Source organism: Ictidomys tridecemlineatus, chromosome 8 (genome assembly GCF_052094955.1).
Source record: "Ictidomys tridecemlineatus isolate mIctTri1 chromosome 8, mIctTri1.hap1, whole genome shotgun sequence".
Lineage (NCBI taxonomy): Eukaryota > Metazoa > Chordata > Mammalia > Rodentia > Sciuridae > Ictidomys > Ictidomys tridecemlineatus.
This window is the reverse complement of record NC_135484.1, coordinates 110,364,746-110,386,145: the sequence shown is the minus strand read 5'-3', so window position 1 is coordinate 110,386,145 and position 21,400 is coordinate 110,364,746. Positions and strand designations below refer to the sequence as shown.

The 21,400-nt window shown below is 50.2% G+C and overlaps 1 long non-coding RNA gene across 2 annotated transcripts; it reads right to left on the bottom strand.

Annotated features, from left to right (window-relative positions):
* Positions 1-4,943: 4,943 nt before the first annotated feature.
* LOC144366215 (uncharacterized) lies at positions 4,944-10,407 on the bottom strand. Of its 2 annotated transcripts, none has more exons than XR_013425175.1 (4): positions 10,055-10,407; positions 6,871-7,103; positions 6,360-6,451; positions 4,944-5,895 (listed from the first exon to the last, which is right to left on the bottom strand). It is a non-coding gene; the product is annotated as an uncharacterized LOC144366215 (long non-coding RNA). The 2 variants fall into 2 exon arrangements; XR_013425176.1 differs by lacking the exon at positions 10,055-10,407 and adding an exon at positions 9,662-10,012.
* Between the last annotated feature and the right edge of the window lie 10,993 nt (positions 10,408-21,400).

Sequence of the window (21,400 nt, the reverse complement as noted above, 5' to 3'; positions counted from 1 at the left end):
GGGTGGGAATGACAGCAGAGTGCACTGGACATCGTGACCCTATGTGCACATGACCTGTGCAACTCTACATCGTGTACCAGCAGAAGAATGAGAAATTGTACTCCATTTATGTAGGATGTATCCAAACGCATTCTACCGTCATGACGTATAACTAATTAGAACAAATAAAAAATAATAAGCCCTACCCATCTGCATTTATGATAGTGATTCCCCTCCCCTCCACTTTCAACCACTAAAGTGATAGAGGACATAAGTCAAGGAAGACCTTGCCCAGATAGAAAATATCAGTGACTCCAACTGGGGATCCAGGACCTCCACAGGGACAGGGCTGTGGGGCACTGCTTGGCGGTGCCGTAAAAGCCACACCTTCCACTGTCTTTGCACAAACAAGATAAGAGGATCCATTTGTGCTCCCGAAAGCTGACTCCCTCCTCCGTCAGATCTCAGGGTGTTATGAAGACGGCCACTTCCTACAGCATTATTCAACCACCGTTTACTGGGGGCCCACCATGAGGCAGTCACTAAGTGCTGAAATTGAATTTATTTCCTGTATTAAATCTCAGGAAAGATTGGAAAGCCCTGTCAGGGAAGCCTCCAGGTGGAATTTTTATACCTTTACAGAATAAAATGTGTATTCTTTAGTGTGCTGCTGTTTATCTGTTCCCATTGCTTTTGGGGAGGGGCGAATAAGATCCCCGCCTGGAGACAGAAAACGCGGGGGCTGCAGTATTTTGGCATTTAGCTTGAAGGACGTGAGTTGCTTGTTGTTCTGAAGCCATCTTCATTCACAGCGATGGTTTTTTAGAGAAGAGAGAGGATTTTTGCTGTTGTTAGAGATCAACTTGAAGGCATGTTTAGACCATTGGAAAAAGCTCCATCATGGAAACTTTTTCCTGGAGTACAATCTCCACATTCGTCCCTAGGGTCTGTTTATTCTCTCCTCCTTCTATTGATGGCGTCCCTTGCTTTAGCTCTGGCCTCTCACCAAGCACACATCCCACAGCCTCCCTTGCTGCTGGCTGCCTTGTGGCTCCAAGGCTAAGCCTTTGCCAAAGAGAGTTAAGAAGAAATGATGCCCAAGGGCTTGGGAGGCTGAGGCAGGAGGATCTTGAGTTCAAAGCCAGCCTCAGCAACTTGGCAAGGCCCTAAGCAACTCAGTGAGAGTTAAAAGGGACTGGGGATGTGGCTCAGAGATTAAGTGTCCCCGGGTTCAATCCTTGGTACCAGCGGGCCGGGGGGGGGGGGGGGGGCGGTGCGAAATAGAAGAAATGATGTCCACAACTTTTGGGTCTCGCCCTTCTGGTGCTCTGTATCCCATGGACATGGTGCCCCTGAGCCAGCAAGGACCATGAGGATGAGGGCCACATTCTAGACAAGGAGGCAGGGACCTTGGATGACCTTATAGAGTTGGGCCACCTGCCCATCACGGATCATTTTCCTATCTCTAGATGATCCCACAAGGGAAAAGTGTGCCCACCGCATTTTGAGTATCTCTTCGTTACAGCAGCCTAGATTCTACCCTAATTAATACATTTTTTTTTTTACTACAGTAAAATTGTTGAAATCTTAAATCCTTTGAATGTGTTTGGTACAAATTATCCCAGACTCTGCTCCCAACACATACACACCTCTACTTCACAGTTTTTGCTCCTTTACATTCTAACTGCTACAGGGACATTATTTCCCCACAAAATCTCAAAACGTAAGCAGTAAATGTTAAGTTCCAAAAACAGTGTAACCTTGAGAAGTTCTGTTTTTCCGAGTGTGATCTCTCTGTGTTGGGGGGTTGTGTTTGGGTAATAGAAAGTCACGTTAGAGCAGCCAGTGGCCTCTGTTTGTATTGGGGTGTCCTCTAGAGTGCCAGGTCAAACGCAGACCAAGGATGCGCCATCCACTCCTGCCCTTCTGGGGGACTGGGCCCCAGCCACTCTCCATCCTCCAGAGGGGTTGTGATACTACTGTGACTTGACAAGAAGCAGCCCCCTAAGATGGGACAAAGGCATAATTCCTTTCATATTAAAAGAAGGAGGCATAAAAGAGCAAAGGAAATCACGATCATATAATTTTTTAAAATCCTTGTCAGGCAGCACTTTAGACAGAAGAAAGGTGTGGAGAAGTCAGGCAAACAATGACAGCACGCCACGGAGCCCGAAAGGCTGGGTGTCACTTGTGTGAGCAGCTTGAGAAAGAGCAAGGGCACATTCAGGATGACAATTAAATTAAAAGAATGGATCGTGGTGGCTGAGAAGAAATAGAATCCCACCTTTGATCTGGGTCTCTGTCGTGCTGAGGAGCTTACCAAAGGCACAAACCGCTGTATTGAAATGATCTAGAAAGCTCCTGCCACTTTTGCCAGCTCTGCCCAGCAGGGTGAGGACCTGCAGTTTGCAGCTGGGACCATGCATGCCTAGGGCAAATGGAGGCAGCCTGCACGGAGCCAGCTCCATGGTGCAGGCATGGACTTGGGAATCAGTTTTGCAGCCGTGATATTTTATGGCACTTGCAGGGAGTCTAAATGCATCCAGAGACGCTGTGCGGCAGCCTCCCCAGGACCCTTGCCAATGTGGCAAGTGGACAAACAATGGATTTGGGTGCCTTGCAGACAGAGGTTCAAATCCCAGTTCTGCTAATTCCTGGTTGAATGATCTTAGACAAATTGCTTAAGACACCTCTCTCTCTCTCTCTCTCTCTCTCTCTCTCTTTCTCCCTCGTCTTCTGTTAAGTGACAAGGTTGCTGAAAGTATCAAAGACATGATGGATAGTGAACGCCTGCCCTTCTGTGGAATTCATTTTCCTCTTTCCTGGTCTTTGAAGGCATAAGGCCCTGCCCTGCCCTGCCCTGCTGATGATCCTCCATCTGTTGTCCCAACAATGCACTTGCCCTCACTGATTCAGATGGGACATCTCTTTGATCCCAGGCCTCCGCATGCACCCCACTCTTCTTCGAAGGCTGCCTTTCCTCCCTGCATGCAGCACCCCAGCCAGTGGTCCAGGCCAGCAGCCCGAGCCTACCCTCTCAGCTGGCCTGACTGCCACAGAGTTCCAGCCGCCCCAGCCCACTGAGACGGAGATGGAGGACTTTGCTGGGTCGGGTGACTGCGAAGGGCTCCCTGGGCTCCCCCTACCCAGCAGGGTCACAGACCTGCCCCAGGTTCACCTCCTGCCTTTGCTCCTTCACAGCTGTGGGTGGCCCTGACTCTGGACTTTCCCTGTGTGACAACATGTTCTCGTTGGTTAAGCCAGTGGGGCTCAGGGATTCTAGATGCGCTCCCTGAGATCCGCCATTCCTAGGAGGGCTGCCTTCAGGGTTCCCGTCCCCATAGAGAAACAAAAAATTTTATATGACACATTACACTGCATCGTGACTCTTAGTTTTCTTCCCGGGGTCCCCTCTGCCCCCCCCCCTTGGTTCCAGGTGGCACTGGCTCCCTTCTGCGGCAGCTGTAGCATCCCCATGGAGGCAGGACCCTGGGCTCATCAGCGAGATGGAAAGGGTCTTATGTAGGATCAGGGGAGAATGAATCTTCCTCAGCTCTGGATAAGACCCGAGGACTCATTCCTATTTGAGTGAGCTGTCACTCAGACAAAACACCGTCTGTCCCTTACCTGAGGAAGGGCTGCCGTGGAGCTGGGGCACCCAAGGATTCCTTGCTACCTGCTGCTATCAGGCATCTGCAGCAGGAAGAGGAGCCGGCTTCCAGGGTTGGGGGGTTGATCCAACCCTTGGGGTTGACACAAGAGCCCCCAGGTCCCTGATGTCCTTGTCATGCCTCCTGGCACTGCAATGCTTCTTCATGCTGAGGCCGGTCAACAATGCATGGGTGCAGGCACAGGGACAGGCTTGTCCTGGAGGGACACACTGGCCCACCCGCATCAACCTGCTCTCAGGGCACACCATGAGCAGCTGTTGTGAACACCATTCAGTGGAACAAAGCTAAAGAGTCTAATGACACCTGCTCTTAAGAGAACAGACACCGAGTGCCACCAGAGGGGAACTCGGGAGCCGTCTGCTCTGGCATTTCTCACATGTTAGTAAAGAAGTCTTTCTTCAAGTGAAATCTTAACTGTGACATAATATGGACAATGAAAAAGAAGGCAGGGCTTCTCTGGTGAAGTGGGTGGAGGGCGCCGAGCCTTCTGCCCTTTGCTCCACCCAGGAACCACTCAGCCATCCTCCGACCCCAGCGAGCCCCTCTCCACCAGAGGATGTCCACGGTCATCCCTCTCTGATTCCATGTAAAACCCAAGTCATGTCTTTTGCATTCCCCAGGGTGATCCAAACCTAATATAAAAGCTACTCATCTTGCCCAACTCTTTGAGGGTTTATGGAGGAGAAAATTGAGACCTGGGAGGCGACGTCCCAGCCGGGGCTCCTCACTTAGCCATTCTCAACGTGACACGCTGCCACCAGCTGAAAGATGTGCCCTGTCTGTCCCGTGTCGTCCCAGGCAAGATGTCCACCTGGCTCCTTTCGGATCACTCAGGATCCTGAGAAGCAAGCTGCTTTACAGGAAATCAAGACCCTGAGCAAGACGTCCAGGGAGAGGCCGCCAGTGTCAGGCTGGGATGAAGACCCAGCCTTGGACTCTCAGAGCCGACGTCGAGGGACAACAGTAGCTCAGATGTCAGTGTAATTACGGGCCTGTCATTAAGCATTAGCTCTGTGGCGGGTCGGCAGGGGTAGAAATGAAATAAGCATGAAGCAAAGGGGCACGGTGAGCAGAAACTCGACTAGCAGAGCCCCAGGGAGAGCAGGGGGGCTGGCCACGCTGACCCGGCCACCCCACGCCCTCAATCCTCACCTTGCTCCCCATGACCCCAGCTGCCTCCTCAGGGCCCAGAGAACAGCCAGGTAAATGCTGGGGCCCCGTTCTCCTTCCCAAAGCCACCTGGGAGCCGCAGATTTTTGGACCCCTCCAGCTCCCGTATTTTATTCATTCATGTTTTCATTCATTCAACAAATATTTATTAAATATAACTGGCAGCCAGGCATCTTTCTAGGCTCTGGGGATATAATGGTGACAGGAGATATGATTTTGAAAGATGGAGTGGTCAGAGAGAGACTGAGGAGATGACATATGAACAGATCCCTAAATAAATAGGAGAAATTGGCAACTAGACTGAGAACTGCAAGTGCAAAGGTCTGGGGCAGGCTGCAACCTGCTTGATGTGCCCAAGGAGACTGAGTAGAGAAGCAGAAGGAGCAAGGGAGGAAGAAAAGGAGTGAGTCAGATCCAAGTGCAGCGGGCAGATGCTGAGGTGTGAAGGTGGAACAGGGAGATGGGCCAACAGTGGTCCTACAGACCTGGAGCAAAACAGGCTCAGACTGGGGCGGTACGGCAGGTGAGAAGTGATCTTTCTTTTTAAGATCTTATGTTGTGCCTGCTCTGACCTCGGTTCTCCCATCTCCCTTCGTGATAGCTCCCCATTTCCAAAGCCACCCTGGGCCATCATCTCACACTTACTCAAGGCGGCGTGAGCCTCGCACACATGAGACCGGACATCATCATCAAAGCTGCCACAACAGGCATCCTGGCCTGGTAGCAAGGCCATCAGCCCCTCTCTGCCCTCTTCCATATTTAACCAAAACGATGCCTCCAGATAGAACCAGGGCCTTTGTCGACATGGGGGCTGCCATTACAGAAGGACACATCACAGACACACAGGACAGCAGGCAGGGCCCTAAGCATGTCACACCCCTTCCTTCACACGGGATCTCGATGTTCACACGAGTGAGCAGGAGAGGGACCCTGGTGGATTCCTGCCGCAGACTCGCCTACGAAGCCCAATGTGAGGAATGGACCCTCCTCGTGGTGCCTGGGCCCCTGACCCAGATTCCCCAGGCGCTTCGCTTCTGGGTCCCAGCTCCTGCGGCAGCCGACGCTCTTGCCAAACCTGTTAAGTGCACAGAGGGAGGTGGAGAGATGGCTGAGGGCACCGTGCAGCAGCCCCAGCCCCGCACCTGGACACAGGAGGAGGCAAACTGAGGGCCGTCACCCGGGCCCATCCCAGCCTCACTCCCCGAGGGTCTGCTCTCTGCCTCCCAAGGCGAGCGCCAACCAATGGGTCAGGGTGGGCAAGGAAGCCCAGCTGTCAAGCTGGGGGACCAAGATGCATCGTAATGACCCCTTCAAGGCAGCATACTTCAGCAGGCCCTTGCTGAAGACAGGCTTGGCTGGGGCTGGGAGAGACAGTTCAGGCACTTCCTGGGCAGGAGGGGGCTTCCCAGCCAACTGGAGCCCCAGCCTCAGTCAAGAGAACCGAGCAGGGTTTGTGGGGCCTCTCTGTTCCAGAAACAATGGCGACAGTAGACAGGGACATCCAGCCGGGCCCCCCAAGGCTTAAGATGCCGCACTTACATTCTCTCATTCGACCTCACGGCATCCTGGATGCAGCCTGGACTGAAATCATCCTCAGAGATTCAGAGAGCATCAGATGACTGCCCAAGACCCTGCGGGAAGTTAGGAACTAAGATGAGCTCTGGATTTCTAATCCCAAATTCTCAGTCCCCTCCATTCCACCACCAAACTCCCCCAAACAGGGTGAAGTCCAAGGTCAAGAGAGGCCTCGATGATCATTTATTCCAAGTCCATTCTGTTACAGGGAGGGCCCAGGAAGGACAGAAGGAATGTAGGGGCCGCCTGCAGCCAGCTGCCCTGGGCCCACACCAGGCCTCTCACACTTCTTCCCCCGAGGGGTCTGGTCCTCCGGAAGCCCCCCAGCCCCGCCCCACGGTGTTTCCTCTCCGCTGCAGAGACAGCTGAGGCCGTCTGCAGCTGTTTACTGGCAGTCAGTTGGAAGAGGAACTTAAGTGGAATATAAACTATCAAATTAAATTCCCCTCTTCAAATGCCACCGGATTCGCTCTACCTGAGAATTTCAATCAATGCTGGTAACTTCTCCCCGCTTCTTAATGGAAGGCAACAGACACAATTCTCTGCCTGCCGTCAGAGCCGTGCTAATGCTGTGGCGATGCTGCTGGAGGGGACGGCGGGGACGGGATGTCCACAGAGATGGGCATCACAATGCGTCACCTGAAAGCGCAGCTCCCTTGAGCTGGCAGCAGTGTCACCAAGCAGGTGCGGACAGCTCCATTCATTTCCCTGAACCAAAGGATTTGTCCAAGGAAATGGTGTGAGAGGAAAGGTCGGGGGAGGAGGGCAGATCCCCTCCCAGAACCACAAACAGAGGGCAGCAAAGCCCAAGTCCATACAGCAAACCTCCCACTGATAAGAAGTCAAAGGCATGGATCTGGGCCCCCAATCTGTCATTACACAGAATGGCCCCAGGCTGGGGGTTCCCGGGTTCTAGTGCTGGGTCCACCGTTATCAGCCAGGTGAGCTTTAGCGGGTCGGTTTTCTGAGGTTCCACTTCCTCTCTCTGTAAAATAGCTTCCTGCCCATAGTATGGGGGATGGGAACACTTTTTAAAAACTGCCACGTGCCATACAATTGTGATTCCCTTGTGAGGTCTTTCCTCTAGAGCCTACGGATGGGTGCCTGGGCCAGAGAGAACAAGAAGGGCCTCCTAGGCCATTTGTGCTCTGGAAGAACTGGGCTGGGCTGGCCATCCCGGAAGTGACCTCTGGGAGGCAGCAGAGGAGGTGTTATGGAGCTGTGACTCTCAAGACCCAGGGGTGCGCCCAGCCCCAGGATGTGGAGGGGATGTGGAGGGAGAAGAATTGAGGCCAAGTCATTACAGGGAGATAAGGGGCAGGAATCTCACAGGGCCCACTGAAGCCACAGCTGCTGGTCACCATCTCCAGCAAGCGTCCTGCTGCCTTTCCCCTCTCCCAAGGTCAGCTTCTTTCTTTCAGACTTGGAACTGGAAAGAAGGTCCCAAAGTTCTCCCCTCAGCCCCTCTTTCCCTCCACAATAGGCTTTCTTGAGTGGTCATGAAATGCTGTCACCCCTCTTCCTGAGGGTGGTAGAAACCACCTTAGTCAAGGCACAAGGAAAAGCAAGACAGAAAATGACCGACACCTACCAAGCACCAAGCACGGCGCCGGTCAGCAGTTAGGCACACCACCAGATGGATGGGCAGCCTGCTTTACAGATGAGGAAACTGAGACTCAGAGACAGCAAACCACTTTCACAAGATCACACAGGTTGTAAAGGGAGAGAGCAGGATCTTGGACCTAGAGACCTCTGGCTCCAGGGTATCCCTGTTCTTTCCATCAGGCTAACGACCTGAAAACATGGGGGAGCGTGAGGAGAGACGCCACAAGACTGGAAATTGCAAAGACAAAGACAGAAAAGCCATAGAACCCAGATGTGGTTTCCTCCTCCATTCTGGATCTCTCTGTTCCCCCAGGTTTCCTGAGGTCAGTCTTGTCCTTGCTGAAAATCCTTTCACTACTTTCTGCTTCTGCCCTTGAGAGTCCCTGGGGAGCCACACCCAAGATGGCGCTCCGCCTGTCTCTCATATCCTGGTCCAAGCTTGCTCCCTTAGCTCTCTGCAAACCTGTGCTCCTCCGTGCTTTATTCCACTGGCAAAATTATTTTCCCATCTTCATTCAGAATGGAATGTTAGTGCTCTGATCATATGCTGGGTGCAGGATGAGGGGCGAGGGTCCACTTTCCCACCTGGGGAACACTTGTGGCTGGACAGGTCCCATATGTGCTGTTAGCATGCAATGTATCTCATTTAACCGTCTCCAAATCCTTCCAGTAGATACTGGGTGTCTCTCTTTCTCTCTCTGATAGATGAGTAAGTGAGGCTCAGTCATTGAGTAAACTACCCAATGTCAACAGGTAGAGTCCAACAGCCAGGTCTCACCCTCAGAATCTCTGGCATGAACTCCAGGTATAAACACCACCCACAGGGTATAGCCAGGGAGATAACCTACTTCCCTATCCACTCTACTTCGATGACTAATTCTTACTATAATTTAATATAAATTCTTAATATAATTTATAATAAACACCTATCACTGGGATTCTTCTAGGATAGAAGAAAAATATGTGATATGTCTTCGAGGATCTTTAGTCCACTTGAGGGATCAAGTCACCTGAATTGGGCTCATTATCGCCCTGGGCCTGGGCCTGAACCGTCTTTCCCAGGCGTCTGCCCTTCCGCCATCATTCTCCTCTGGCTGCTCCTGTCCCCCTCCACTGCTGCCCCAGGGAGGTTGTTGTTCTCAGGTCCTTGTCTTCATTCAGCCTACCTCTCTTCTCACCCTCCATCAGGGCTGCAAATTTGAATAACCGCAGGAGGTGTGCAGAAATTCACACAGCAGGCAGAGTGTTGAACAATAGCGCAGCAGCCAGGCAGAGCCCGATGCTGCCCACCGGCCTTGAACCACAGCAGCCCCCACACAGCGCAGACCCAGGCAGAGCTTGCTGGCAGTCTGCATGGTGCCCAGAGCCGGGGGTTGGCCCTCTCGCTCCTGCTTCTGTTTTCCCAGGACAATTTCATCTGTCTCAAGTATTTATCTACTTCCTGTGTTGACACCTCTGAACACCCTGCCCTCAGCGAGGGTCTCAGAGCGATGGTCTGACAACAGCCCCAGCTGCACCCAACTTGGCCAACACAGTGCCCCACCCCCATATTCTTTGCATCCTCTGTTCTCTCTCTCTCTCTCTCTCTCTCTCTCTCTCTCTCTCTCTCTCTCTCTCTCTCTCTCTCTCTCTCCTGTCGCTCTTCTCCCCATCCCACTCACCCAGAGAACCTAAACCAGGATCCTGGATTCTTGCCCCTTGTCTCTCCACATCTGATGGCAACATCCTGCTGACTGTGGAAGGAATGTCCCTCCTGTCCAGCCCTCCCAAAGCTGCCCTAGTTCAGGTTGTCACCTGCCTCCCCGGAGCTCCCACACACACCCATCCTGAGTAGCAAAACAAACAAATCTAGAGCCACTTGCAGCTTAAATCATGCATCTGATAGGAAAAGATGTGACTGCCCTTTCCTGAACTCGGTGTTGGGGGCCCTCCCCAGCCTGGCCACACATCCATCTGGAGCCACCCCTGGCTCCCACTCCATTCTTTGGGTGCAATAAACTGTCCTTGTCTTCCTTTCCCACCCACCTGCCACTGCCTGGGCAGGTGCCAGTTACCTCGAGGTCAGACGTCAGTGCCCTGTCCTCTGAGAAGCTTCCCTAGTGTCCTTGTGTAAAAGGTCTGGCGGAACCTCGGAGGGAGAGACCACCCAAGAGACTGACTCCATGCAATTGGCAAAAGGGGATATTTATTGGGGATCCATTCCAGCGCACTGGGACTCTGTGCTCACTCAAGGAGGGAGAGCAGCCCAGAGCCCAGAGCAGAGTTCAAGCGGAGCTTAAGTACACTTTTTGGAGAGGGTGGGGGGCTTTGCATACATCAGAACAAATCATCATGAGGCACGGGAAAATTGAACAACAACCCTGAGTCAGGATTAGTGCATACATTGGCGGGAACAATCAGGGCAGGAGTGATTGGTCCTCCTAGGTGGGGTACACATTCAAACTGATTGGTTTAGGTCCTGCAATGCCTACGTGCCAAGCAACTCGGAACCCTTAGCTATTAAACAACCAGAAAGTCAGTGGAAATATTTACTGGGCAGTCCCAGTATTGTCCTAACAGCTACAGGGATTACAGGCTTTGGGGGTAGCAGAGGGACTCTAACAATACTAGTCTTTTACTTTTTAACCCAATCCCTGCACTTTGGAAACTTTAGGATGCCTGGTCTTTTACACTTTAACTCAGGCTCTGCGGCTTAGAATCAGCTTGGAAATTTTACCTTTACACTTGGAATCTGAACGGCTACTTTTCCTCAGGGGCTCCCTGTCCCCAGCACCATGGCACAGGATTTAGACATCACTAGTTTCCTTGTCTGGAAACTGGAGGGTGAGCCCACTGGTGGCCTCCCGACACCTCTCAGTGTTACCGCTGTTGGCTGGTGACGAGTCCTTGCTTCCCCGATGTTGAAGAATAACACCAGAGAAGCACGCCGAGGCAAGGTCAGAGTAGAGATTAGAAGTTTATTAAAGGACAGCAGAAAAGACTTCTACCGGAGGAAGAAGGGGACCCAAGAGGTGGAATCCATGGAAGTGCGGTTGTCTCCCCTTTTCATAGTTTTGGTGATGGAATGTAAGGGGGAAGGGTTGGGACACAGGTGGGCCAAACAAGTCATCTGAGCAGGAAGGACTTCATTATCACTTCTTGGGATGGGCTATCTCCAAATCTGTTGGGGGCTGTTTCCTGGGTTCCATTAACATTTCTTTGGGGTGGACTTTGGCCTAGGGCTTTTCAGGGACTTCATTAACATTCCATGAGTTGTCCTGTGATTCCCGGAATCACTGTCAGCATGGCCTCCATTTTAGATCTTACTCGATATTAGACCTGATTTACCTAACTACACTGACTAACTTTAAATCTGGCTTCATCAGCCCTTATCCTGACTGCAGTGAGCCCTGGGAAGTGGTCGTATCAACAGCTCACACCGTGAGCACCTCACATGCACGGCCAGGTTTCACCTTTACATCAACCTGTGAGGAGTCATTATCACCAGGTGGAAAAACTTGACGGAGTCAGGATTTGAACTCGGGCCCTCTGGCTCCCCAGTTGGTGGCCCTGATAGAGATGCTACTGCCCTTTCCCCAAGAAGTGCATCTTGAGTGGCTGTGACTAGCCTGTGGCCCTTGCCATTTGCCTGTGGTTGTTCTGCAAACAGACCTAAGGTCACATGACCCAGGCCTGGCCAATGGGATATGACAAGAACTCTGCTGGGTGTGCCTAGGAAAGATGATAGCGTTCCCCGTGACAGAGAAACAAAGGTTCCTGAGCTGCCTTAACGCTGTCTTTGAACTTGAGGTGCTGTCAGGCTGGGGTACCCTCTCACATCTGAGGGGAGACATGCTAAGACAGAGGATAGCACAGGAGGAGGATTCCAACAGTCGGGTTTCTGACGGCAGCACCAGTCCTTGATCCGTGGTCTCAGGAGCCCCTGCCCAGCGCTTCCTCCTTATGATAGAAGATGGATGTCGTTCTGTTTCAACCACGAGTGGGCGAGATTCTGGTTCTTACCGCTAAACCCACCCAGCCCAATGGACAGTGCCCAACACACCGTAGGCCCTTCAGGAAGAGCTGTTTGGCCGACAAAATGTGAACATGGTGTGGGCAAATGTGGGAGCGCAGGGTCGCCGCAGAGCCCTGCCCCAGAGCCCTGCCCCAGCACAAGGAAGCTGGTCTCCCTGTGCCTGTGTCCTCCAGTGGCTGGGATCCAGCTTCCTCCATGTCAGTGGAGGAAGACACCTAAGCAGAAGAGAGAATGGCAAGGGCTCCCCTAGGGCCCCGTCTCTAAACACAGACCACTGCAAGGACCTCTTCTCTGTTGGCCTTGGACTTGAGTCAGCAAAAGAGGAAGTATGTGAAGGGCTCTCTTTCCTCACCGTGGGGTCCTGAGAGCAACCGGGCAGGCACTGCAGGCCCCAGGAGCCTGGCTCTCCCTGTCAGACCTGCTACTCTCATGAGACCACAGGGACATACATCATGGGTCCCTAGAGAGTCGGCATGGCATCTAACCAATTTGATGTTGCAGGCCCTCCCCTCCCTAGCGGCCCTTTGCGACATCCTACGTGAATTATGCACCCATTCAAAGTTCACTCTAATTTTGAAAATCTCTACTCTGCACTCAGAAATGGATCTGGTTAGTCAACGGCAGGTTAGTGTGAATTGATGTCAACCTCAGGACTCTTTGCTGACTAGATCTCATCTCCCCTAGGAGGACTTTGATGGGTTTATCTTGGAAGCTTTGTGTCAGTCCTTGACGGTGATTTTGCACTGTTTATATCCCATCTTGTTTAACTTTTCACTTGTTTTCTAATTCTACAACTAGATTACAAGGCCCTCGGAGACCGCGTCCACAACATCTGTCCATACTTGGGATTCAACTATTTATTCATTCATTTAACAAACATCTATGAAGTGTATCCCAGACAGTGGGCTGTGTTCTAGGTCTGAGCTTTTAAAATGAATAAGGTGAGGTCCCTAGTATCAAGAGCTTACAATCTATTTGGGGGAGACAAACTATGGAAGCAAACCATTAGGTCTCCTTCTCATGGATGTCCAGGGGCCCATCTCTTCCCCTGGACTCTGTCCTTGCCAACACCCATCTCCCACCAGCCTTTACTTGAGCTAGTGCAAATCAGTGTGTTGCTTGCAATCAAGATAAATCAACTGCAGTATCCCCGAGGGCATGAGCAGATTCTTCAAGGATCAGTATGAGGGGACGGGGGCCACGGGGAGCATATTCCTGGCAGAGGGAACAGCACGAGCCACGGTGTGGAGGCCAAGAACAGCTTGTTATGGGCAATGCCAAACACATGTGCATTCATTTCTATTTTTGATCCTTCATTGTGGAATGAAAGGCTTTGTCCACAGTAAAGCAATCCCAGACATCAAAAGGCTGATAGAGGAGGTATTTTGGGATGTGCGTAGGGAAGAAAGGCCCTTCCCCAAACCTGCAGAACCACACTGGGTAAGCAGCTGTCTCCAAAGACCAAGGCTTCAAACCGATCCAAAGCTTAAAACCAATCCTGCTGATTCACAGCAGCTCCTTTGGTGCCAGGGATGCGCTAGTGAGAGAGAGAGAGCAGCTTCACCGCAGCCGCCGCAGTCCAGGGAGGGAGAAGAGGTCTCAGAAGAGGGAATGGCCAAGTTGGAAGGGATCCTAAGAGATCGTTCCATCCAACAGAGGCCTGAGGGCCTCACTCCAAGGTGGGAGGGAAGTGGGACCAGAACCCTGTCTCCTGGCCATGAAGAGTCACCATTTCCCTTGTAACTTGGTACTTACACATGAGAGGAAGACAGACTCTCAGAGCTTGGAAGCTCAGGGTCTTGGAGAGAATTGAGATGATGGAAAGCTAGGTTTCATCCACTCTGAAGCTTCCCAGAAAGACTAGCTGTAGCGTTCAGAGCCAAATGACACATGCTCTAAAAACATCCAGAGCATGTAAACAAGGCAATGTGATCCCTTTCCCCTGCCAGGGCTCCCCTGGGCTGCCAACTGGCCCTTGGTCTCCCAAGACCAGTTTCTAGGGAGCCCAAATCTTGATAAAAGACTGGTAGAGTCCACTTGATTCCACAGAAGTTAACTGGCCTACTGTGTGCAAGGCCCCATTATTGAAAAAGTGTGAAGAATTCAGATCTTCCTACTTGGGACCAATCCCAATCATCTAAAGCCAAGGGATCAGATGCTGTTCAGTTAGCAAGGACAACCTGGCCCTATAAGGACATTCACTCCAAGTTCTGGCCTCCATCCAGCCCAGGGGATTGTCTTTCCATGACCTAGAGTGGTATTCTGCTTGCCTCTCATCCATCAGGAGCCACTGACTACATTTGCTTTATAAAAAATGCTGTTCGTGTGCATACCTTCAGCTTTAAAGACAACTACCCTCGGTAAAACACAGGCACTCAATGCAAGATCAAAGACTGTCCACATCTCCTTCACTGGAGGACCCTCAGCACCTAGGACAGGGCCTGGCACATCCCTATTGCCCCATAAATGTTTGTGGAATGAGTGAAAGAATTTGTTGCCCGCCAGCCTGTCGCCTCATCATTTACCACCATGTCCTCTTAGCTTATCGCAGCAAGTCTGGTCCACGGTGGGCACTGGTGACATACCTGCTCAATGAATGAAGAGCATGCTCATTACTGATTTTTTGACAAATATTTGTTCCTACAGTGGTCCTCAGCATCAGTCTCTTCCATATGTAAAGTCCCAGGCCCGGCTTGAAAAGCCAACGGTGCCCAAGAAGGAGCCCTTGCCCCTGGGGAGCCACTGTCTAGTAGAAGCCCTGCAACCTAGCCGGCCTTGGATTTGCAATTCATCGGAAAATGAAAACCATCCATGTGGAGCACATAGAAAGGAATACCAGGCGGGAAAGTTCCTGTCTGCCCTGTCTGCTGACCTCCATTCTCTGCTGGTGGTCTCCCTGAGCATCTCACCTGGGCTGTTTGTGTGGGTGGGCCCCTGTGCCCCCCACCCCCCCCACCCCCCCACCCCCACCCCCCCACCCCCCCCACCCCCCCACCCCCACCCCCCCACCCCCCCCACCCACCCCCACCCCCGTGCCTTCTGCCTTCCTGGTGGGATGGGTTAGGGTTAGGATTAGACACTGGCAGGAGATGACCGGAGAGGTCAGGGCAGGACTTTCCCTGGCTCCTCCTGTAGTGCTGGCACCTGCCAACCCGCTGACCCATAGAAGCTGTTGGCAGGAGCTGTGTTCCCCTAATTTGAGGCCCCATTCCTCAGGGTCTCCCTCCTTCCTACTCACAGTTCTATAAACAACTCTTTTATTAAATTATCTTCAAAGTATCTCGTTTGAGCATGCTATTTTTTTTTCTTGCTGTCAGCAGATACTGACACACATCCCTGAAATATTTTTTTTAACAAAAATCAAATGAACTAATTCTCCTATCACTTAAAAGGCCAAAGCCTTGCCTTTGCGTGTGGGTCTCATAGATGAAGCTCCACGTCATAAAATGCATAAAAAAATCCATAATGTAAAAAAAAATCCATAACCTGTCTCCTTTTCTTTAAATCGCAGTGAAGAATGAAGGGCACTTGCTGAAGCAATCCAGGTATAGAATCCTTCAAGATTTTTACAGGTCGTTTTCTAATCTTTTATATTTGTTCCGCCTACACCTGATTTTCCAGCAGTTTGTTTTCATGACTCACATTTAGGGAGATTATTTCGCCTTTTTAAAACCTCGACATTTATCTATTCATTCATTTTTGGGGGACCAACATATATCCATCCAATCCTACTCTGTCTCAGGCCTTGGGCCTTAAGACAGGGTCCCCCTGCTCTCTGCCCCTAAGTTCTGTCTGGAGAGGAGAAACAGCCCCTCGTCTTATTAGCATCTCATTAGCATCTGAATAGCAAACAGCATCTCATTAGCATCTGAATAGCACACCCCTTCCTTCAACAGCTTTTCCTAAGCAACTTTGGTTGTATGGAAACAACTCTTCGCTATTTTCACACTTGTATTTCATTGATCAGTGTCACACTTGGTGTGTTATTTATTTATTTGTTCATTTATTTATTTATTGTCAGCAGGGATTGAATCCAAGGGTGCTTAACCAGTGAGCCACATTCCCAGCCTTTGTTATACTTTATTTAGAAACAGGGTCTAGCTGAGATCCTCCTGCCTTAGCCTCCCAAGCCACTAGGATTACAAAGCCTGAGCCACCATGCCCAGCTCAGTGTCCCACTTAACTAGACACAGAGCTGCTATAACAAGTAGAATTAGCCTAGGTGGGCTTGGGAGGAATCTAAACAGCTCCTGGTATGTGCATAATTCTTGAGCAGGGGGGCAGAAAAGATTGCTGCCCTCTGTAAGGGTTCAGCATGCACCCCAGAGCAGGTGGATAGGTCACCTTAACTCAGCAGCTGGGGTTAAGCAGATGCTCTGGTCTGAAGGTTTGTGTCCACCACAGTCCATGTGCTGAAATTCTAATCCAGGTGCTGGTATTAGGAGGTAGGGACTTTGGGAGGTGACTAGGTCATGAGGTTATGACTGGGACTCGTGCTCTCCTAAAAGAAGCCCAAGAGTAACCCCTTGCCCCTTCCACTGTGACAGGACACAGCAAGAAGATGCCATTTATGAGCCAGAAAGAGGGACCTCACCAGACACCATCTCTGCCAGAACCTTGGATTCCCAGCCCTCCAGACTGTGAGAAATAATTGCCTGGTATTTCATTATGGCAATTTGAATGCACTAAGAGAGCCAAGGTTAACCAAGAGAAATACCATTATCCCTAATGTAGGGAGAAACCTTCCAGTGCAGATCACATACCAGGTAATGGTGTCAAGACTTGGAGAAGAAGGCTCCTAGGGAGGACAAGTGGGAGCTGGTCTTAAGGTACCAGCAGGAGTTTGGCAGACAACAGAGAGCGGTTAGGAGGAGAGCACACACCTAGGAAAGAGCTGTTGTGTCCAAAGGCGTGACAATGGCATGCTCACCTGTGACCCCATGCAGGCACGTGAACCCCAGCACCCCTGCACAAAGTTCTCATGGTGGCCCTTTTTGAACAAGAAAAAGAAAAGGAAAATAAGAAGCAGAAAGAGATCATCTTTTCAAATGAGATACAATTATATACTGGAATACTACACAGCAGTAATGAGCAGTAATAAATGAATGAATTATGGCTCGTGCAAGAGCATGGATAAATCTTACAACCTGAGTTTGAAAGACCCTAGCCCAGTTAGCCCAGTTACCTAAGGCCAAGATATGAAACCAAGATACCAGGCACCAGGCATGCTCTCCGGACAACCAGTTGAAGAACAGAGCACCCGCATCCTGAGGCATGAATGAATAAACCGGAACAGATAAGCAGGAACAGAAAGAATAGAATGCAGACCTGTGGTTTTTGGAATGCAGACCTGTACCCCCTAGGTGGCCTATATGCTAGATTTAAACAAACCAATAAGAAACCTGTTGCTTCCCGCAAGCGAAACCTGTCCCAAACCCTATAAAAATCTCTGTATCCCCAAGCCCGGTGTGCCAGTTCACCGAAGCTCCGGCTGAGGTTCTGCTGGACACCTGCAGGCGCCTGTGTCCCAATAAACCAACCTCTTGCTTTTGCAGCCAGTGTTTCGTGTGATTCTCCTTGGACAGGGATACGGGGGTCTTTCATTGGACGGGGATCTTTCAAGTTGATCCAGAAAATGGCAGAAAAGTTCATACAGAATGATTCCACTTAACAAAGTCAAAAAATGTGCAAAGCTGAATGGATTTTTTTTGTGTGTGTGTGTGGATACAATAAAGGAAATGAACAGTAAGGAGTCCATTGTGGAGCAGAGAGAAGGGCAGCGAGACCCGAGAACATGGCATCAGAAAGGCGAGGGGCAGTGAGTTGGGGTGGGGGCCTGCTGGCCATCGTAGGGCTCGGGGTCACTCTGAAGATCGCTGCAAGTTTTCAAGCAGAGGTGTGACTCGCCCAGCTGTTTTTAAAGTCTGTATGTGTTTCTAAATTATGTCCACACACCAAGGAACAAATTTATTGCCTACCTGATAAAAACATATGTGAAAAATTAGAACTATCACCAGCTAAAATCTCAAGCCATAAAATATCCTTAAGATGAAGCTCTTTGTTCATGGCAGTGGATATACATTCCCATTTCAGATAGCCTTCTTGATAATTCTGAAATGTGGAGGCCGCCCATCACTGATATGCTGATCTCATGGCTGACCAGGACCTTGTCCTGGGAGCAGGAAAATGTCAGCTCAGCCTTTCGGCATCCACTTGAGCTTGCCTTACAGGTGTTATCTCAGATCTGTGATTCCTTTGTAGGGCCATCTTTAAGCTGCTTGCCCTTTGGGGGAGGGGGTTGATTAACACAGGATAAGGTAATCTGCAAATGCTCCTCACGCACTCACAGACCACCATGCACCCAGCTGAAAGCCAACACTACGAGGAGCATCCACGGACCTGGCACACACCGGCCCCTGGGTTAGAGTCCATGAATATGACTTGAAGTCCCCTGGCCTGCACAGCTCCCAGGTCCCTTCAGGCCCCTGTCAATGCCATCTGGAGGAAGAAGGGATGTACACACAATGTTCCCTCAGGGCAGTGGATGCCGAATCCTGGTTGCTCAGGGAAGATCTGAAGCTGCTGTCCAACATGGGGGCCGCTAGCCACAGCGCTGTTGAGTCCTTGGGGCAGCTAGTCCAGATTGAGATGAGCTGTAAGCGCAACATACATAGCAGGTTTCAAAGACTCAGTGAAAAAAATAAAGTGAAATATATGCTTGTCTGTTTTCTGGTGCTGGAACAGAACACCCGAGCCTGGGCGATTTGTCATGGAGAGCTATTTACAAGGTTCGTGTAGCTGGGAAGTCCAAGAGCACACCGGCAGCATCTGCTCAGCTAAGGTGGGCGCTTCAGGCTGCTTGAGCTCACAACAGAAAGTAGAAGGGCACACAGGCACACGTGGAAGACAGAGGGCACCATGGATGGACTGGCTTTATAACAACAACCGGCAGTGACTAGACCCAATCCAGCAGAGCAAGCACTCACCCACATCAGAAGGGTATGCATCCAGCATGAGGCTCCGCCCCAATGCCCAAGCTCCTCCCATCAGATCCCACCTCCCAGGCCAAGGCCACCCATCAGAGACCAAGTCTCAACATGAGTTTTGGGGGGAACAAACCATGCCCTTGATTAATAGGTGTTCATACCGGGTGCATGCTGGAGTATGTTTTACAATATTGACCTTTTTAGAATATTGGCTTAAACTCAGTATAATATTAAAAGTATTTTTTAAGTTTCATGGAGAGTAGGAGGACAATGGGGAGATATTGGTCAAAGTGTGTCGTTTCAGGGAGGAAGGATGGGTCTCTGAGGTCTGTTGTACAGCAGGTGACTGTAGCTAACTATAATGTTTTGTATATTTCAAATTTCCTAACAGAGTAGACTTTAAATGTTCTCACACAAAATATAAGTACATGAGATGGTAGCATACTAATTAGCTTGATTTAATCATTCTACAATGTATACATGTATCAAAACATAACACTGAACCTCATAAATAAATAAATAAATAAATATATATATATTAGGTGCCAAATAAATTTTTAAAAAGTAAAAATCGAATGTTTCACATGCTTCTTTCTTTCCTTTTTATTTTAAAGTAGATGGTAGAAAATTTAATAAATAGCATGCACATACAGTTCACATTTGAACCTCACTGTATATTTCCACTGAATAATACTGGTCTGAAAGAAAAGTTATTTCCCCAAGCTGTGGAAAAATCCAAGCTTATTAGCATCACCACTGCCTCTTATTTCAATGGATCTTGTCCACCATATTTCCCAAAATGGCACCATTAGTAAGGAAGCCTGGGTTAAGCACATTCATGCCACATGGTAAAGGACCCTCCGGTGGTGTCCTGTGATCCAGATAGGTAATGAGTCTCGGCCAGGAGTCAGAGGCCCTGAATTCGAGGCCCAGCTGTGTCACCCCTTTGCCGAGTGACCTCAAGAGCATCACCAGTACATTGCCTACCTCCCTCACCTGTAAAATGTAAAGGGGATGTTTTAGTCAGTTTGGGGTTTTTTGTTTGTTTGTTGTTTTTTGTCATTATGACCAAAAGACTTGAAAAGAACAATTTGAGGAGGAAAAGTTTATTTGGCTCATGGCTTCTGAGATCTCAGTCCATAGACAGCCAACTCCATTGCTCTGTGCATGAGGCAAAAGCATCATGGCAGAAGGGGTGGTGGAGGAGAGCTGCTCAGGACATAGCAAACAAGAAAGTGGGGGAGCAGAGACAAAAAGGGGGGAGGAAGGATGATCCATTTACCAGGGAAAAATATATGTCCCAAAGGCACACTCCCTTTGACCTATCTCCTCTGGCCACACCCTACCTGCCACAAGTACCACCCTGTTAATCCATTCAAGTAGATCAGTGCACTGATTGGGTTAAGGCACTCATAACCCAATCATTTTACCTCCAATCTTTCTTATATTGTCTAACACATGGGCTCTTGAAGAACACCTCATATCTAAATCATAAGATTTCACCCGGACCCCCAAAAGCTCATGCCTATCTTACAATGCAAATTATATTTATTTTCAAGAGTCCCCATAGTCTTAACAGTTCCATCATTTCCCAAATGTCCAAGTCCAAAGTCTCCGAGACTCAGGGCAAACTCTCAGAATGAGCTCCGGTTAAAAATCAAAAGCAAGTAACCTATATAATAGCACTTCCTTTCCACACGGGAGAAATAGAGGCATAGACAGAGGGATGGCACCAAAGACCAAAACCCAGTTGGGAAAACAAGTCCTGCGGCTCCACATCCAGCATCTAGGGCACGTGGCCTCATGATGTTCTCTCCAAAGGGCCTGTACCTCTCCACCCCTGTGGCCTTGCTGGTTGCAGCCCAGATGGCCCCTCTCTGGGCTCGTCTCTGCTCAATCCTGCAGCTTTCCTAGGCATTTCCTAATGTTCCACGTCCCTGGCATCCTGGGTCTCCAGAGCAGCTTTGCCTTCCTTCTCACATCTTCACCCATCCCACTCTTGGGGGCAGCCCTACTGCACATTGACTGGCCTCCCGGCTCGTCCTTTGAAATCTCAGTGGCAACCTCAGTGACCCCAACTCTATCATCCAGCATTCTTACAGCTCCTACACCATACAGCTGACACTAAAGTCGGTCACCATCTTGAACACCTCTTAGGACTATGGCTACAGCAGCCTCTGAGTTCCTGGGTGGCTGAGCATAGTGAAAATCCTTCCTATGTTCCCCCGGTCTCTTTATAAGACTTTCACTTTTACACCCTTGAGTCTGAGATGGGTGTGATCTTGTCCATTTCTGAGATACCCTCAAGTTATCTTTCCTATTGACAAGCCAGGATTGATTGGTTTTTTTTATCTTGTGAGCTCAAAGACTGAGATCTGCAGACACAAAAGGTGAGAGCA